This window comes from Aplidium turbinatum, chromosome 18 (assembly GCF_918807975.1).
Source record: "Aplidium turbinatum chromosome 18, kaAplTurb1.1, whole genome shotgun sequence".
Taxonomy (NCBI): domain Eukaryota; kingdom Metazoa; phylum Chordata; class Ascidiacea; order Aplousobranchia; family Polyclinidae; genus Aplidium; species Aplidium turbinatum.
In genome coordinates, this window is record NC_137489.1 from 20,796,927 (window position 1) to 20,800,529 (window position 3,603).

Sequence of the window (3,603 nt, forward strand, 5' to 3'; positions counted from 1 at the left end):
GATAGGTACGAATTTTAAAATATAGCTTGTAAATGTGGTTTACAATATATGACACAATGTCCCAGCCGTTGGTTAATAAATACAAACTGTTTATATCAATCTCCTTAACCGTATCTGTTACTGGCGTAGACCTTATGGTCTCGCCCTCTGCTAATTCAACAATTTCACATAGAAGCAGCGACGCTAGAAACCTGAGATTTCTTGACTTTTACTTTTTTTTTCTTGCCCCAACTTTTAATCCCGATTATGTTGGTATCGGATAGGTAATTGTGAAGTTCACAATAAACCTTTTGTCACAGCCAGTTATAAAATGCAAGAAATTTCCTGATATTCAATAGCTTGATTGACAGTTTACTATTAGCGTGCGGTTTCATTTTGTGTCTGTCAGTCATAACACGACGGTGCTAAAATTCCATTCTCTACCCAGGCAGCAAAATCCGTCATTTTTACATTGATTCAACGTCGATTTTGCTGTCTGGGTAGAGAGTTGGTCTTTGACGCGATATGAGTCATTCTTTGCTGGCAGACATCAAGTAGGAAGGTAATTTATTATTTGCGCAATTTGCTTTGTAGTGCAAAAAGTGCATGGAATACTGTTTGCACAGAAACGGAAAAACAAAATTGATGAAAATCTGTGTTCTATGTAAGAGGACTTTCAAAATAAAATGTGAACTGAGAAATTTGACCAAGAAATGGCGAAAATAGGTCAAAAACCGAGTCTTTATCACCTTTTCTACCTAAAATACACAATCACGAATATATTTTGCGAAATAAATTGATTGAAGTGATAGATAAGGCTTTTGACCAACGGCATACATTTTCCCGTTGTTATTTGATATAAGCCGACGGAGTAATTAGCAATAAGAGAGACGTAGACCTGATGGTCTCGGCCAGTAACTCTTGACGCCACAAGGAAGCAGTGACAGATACGGTTAAACACAGTCTGCATTGTATTACAAAAGCTGAAATGTTTTCGAAAATCCACTTCCAGCCTCAGCAAAATTTTCATCAGAGTAGGACTTGGCTTCAGTAATGTTCCGTATTCGTCGTTTTGTAGTGTGTCAATCATAGATGAACCCGCTGTGCAACTGGTGTCACTTTCTAGTTTAGACAAAATGCCTTGTTGTTCATCTGTGGCACTGCGCTTCAATTTTCGTAACACGTATCCCCCAATATATTCCATTAGGCTATGTGTATTTCATCAGTTGTAAGCACCGTATTAGTCGTTTGTTGTTGTTGTGAAACTTTGCTATTTTCATCTCTGAAATGTAAATTTCCAAACGTTAATGTTTGTGTATTGAACATAGATGCTGGCAAGAGTATTTAATGGTATACAAATCGTAAATTCGTACTATTTTTTACGGTAATGTAGGCAAAGTTAAAATATGCATCTTGCCCCGTTTTATGCATCTTGAGTATGTCTCATTTACTGGCTGGTATAGACAATTGCGTTATCTATTTGGCGACTTTATATGAAGTTTTTGGATATCGACCAATAAATACAGATTGAATTAAGACAAGTTTCGTACTTGAAGATAAGACGGAGAGATTGGGATTGGCTCAGTCAACAGCAATCCCACGAGATCACTGGATAAGCATATTAATCATTGAAGGCAGTTTCTGAAATCTGGCAGAACTGTCGTTCGTCGTACCAGACATGATTGAAATAAATGTAAATCACTGTTGATAAGCTACATTGGTTAAACAAGCTATAGCATCGGTATAGAATGAAAATGCCACTATATGTTTGGTTTTTACCTCAGAAACACATCAAACAATTTTCTTGTTTGCTCCACTGCTTCCATACGTTGAAGTTTTTCGTGAAATAAACCTGGGATCACTTCAATTGCATCACAGCTAAACTTGTGAAAAAGTTCGCTCCCATTTGTGGTGGATTCGAATGCACGAATGTAATATTGAAGAGCAGCTGCATCAGTGAAGTTATCAAGTGAACCACCAATTTGTAACCACATCTTCTGTACTGTTGATTCAGACACTAAAAAAATACAAAGTGTGTAATGAATACTACATGTAGTGGCGGATGTCCCGGTAGCACCTTTTGAAAGTGTACCACAATACGTTTCCTAAAAGGAAACTTGTCTACAAATTCCGAGAGGGGGGTCAGGGGGACCAATGCCTCCTCTACAAACGAAAACGCGATATATGATGTCTTAGTTGCAACCTGAAGGGGGTATGGGCTTCCGTTTCAAGAAATTAGGGGCCTCATTTTGCTATTTTGACGTCTGGAATGTGGTCTAACAATTTCCCCTTTTTACGTCGATTCGACGTAGGCAGGTGTTGAATAGATGCAATATTTGCGATATGTTTTAATTTGGCAGACTGGATATGCCTACCACAGCCATTGTTACACACAAGTGGCTGACTGCAGTCAGATTTTAACGTTGATCCGTCGTCGTCAGACGTAGAAACAATGTGTAAATGGACGATTCAGGCTATAAAGTTGTCTTGCCGGTCTACAGGCAGGTAATATGCGGAACTGTAGTACCATACCTTTTCTGGTGTTATTACATGTGTTTCCAGCGTGCTTTGACTTGACATGAAAACGCAATCCCCCGTTAGTTTTGTAAGTTTTCGGACATAAGTGACATCTGCAAAAATACCGGATAATATATCCAAACAATTTTATTCAGCTTTCAACACACAACTGCACAATTTAATAGACGTGCGAGGTCCTTTGAAACGCTTTCTAACCCAAATTCACGTTGCACTGTAGCCGCGCTCGTTGAAATGGGAATACTTTGAAATTCTTCATCTTCGATTATTTCCACAAGATACTCAACGGTTAAATTATCAGAACTGTTTTCCATTGCACTGTTATAAAAAGCCAAACTTCTTCTAGCCCTGTTGGTTGTTTATAGCTGGATAAGATAAACTTTGATAACCATATAGCCTACAGTCAGTCGTTTTGTATCGTATTTCGTAGACCTTTGCTACCCTATACTAATTTAATATTGTTGTTAGCAAGAGCCTATGTATTTACCCTGCTTATTGACCTGTAACATCCTGATTAACCTACTTCAAAATTTCACACAATAATCTGAAAAGACAAGCGGTAACGAAAATAAACTTTTAAACCACCTAACAATAATACTATGGTCGGAACAGTCCAATTGCTTCGTGGTATTCGCCGTCACTTTAGCCTTGCTTTAGTGCATTCTTAGCACGCCGTACACCCGTACGGTCGCAGTCTGTAGCCTTCCATGTGCAAGCAGTGAACCATGAAACGAACGACGTAAGGAAACGAGAGAGATAAAAGAGAAACACTAAGAGAAGAGTGAGTTTCCACTCATTGTGTTATATCTCGTTGATATTGGCATAACGTTGTTTTACGTTGTTTCATTGTTAAATGAGTATTCCTTGCTTGTAAATGAACTTTTTGTGCTAGATCTGTTGAGTCATGGATTACTTGGCATCTACGTTAGTTAACGAACGACTTAGTGATGCAACTATAACGTATTTCAACATCATAAAAAAGTGCTTTTTTCTAGTTGTGAGTTTAAAGCACAACATTGCCTTATTTGGTGGTTCAGCAGGAATGTAGCTCAGCTTTACAGCCTTCAGTTTCACGCTTCATTACCTCAA

General features: G+C 38.2%; 1 long non-coding RNA gene across 1 annotated transcript; it reads right to left on the reverse strand.

Annotated features, from left to right (window-relative positions):
- Positions 1 to 648: 648 nt before the first annotated feature.
- Positions 649 to 3,201, reverse strand: LOC145787921 (uncharacterized). The gene is made up of 3 exons (XR_014291459.1): positions 2,512 to 3,201; positions 1,759 to 1,996; positions 649 to 1,261 (listed from the first exon to the last, which is right to left on the reverse strand). It is a non-coding gene; the product is annotated as an uncharacterized LOC145787921 (long non-coding RNA).
- Between the last annotated feature and the right edge of the window lie 402 nt (positions 3,202 to 3,603).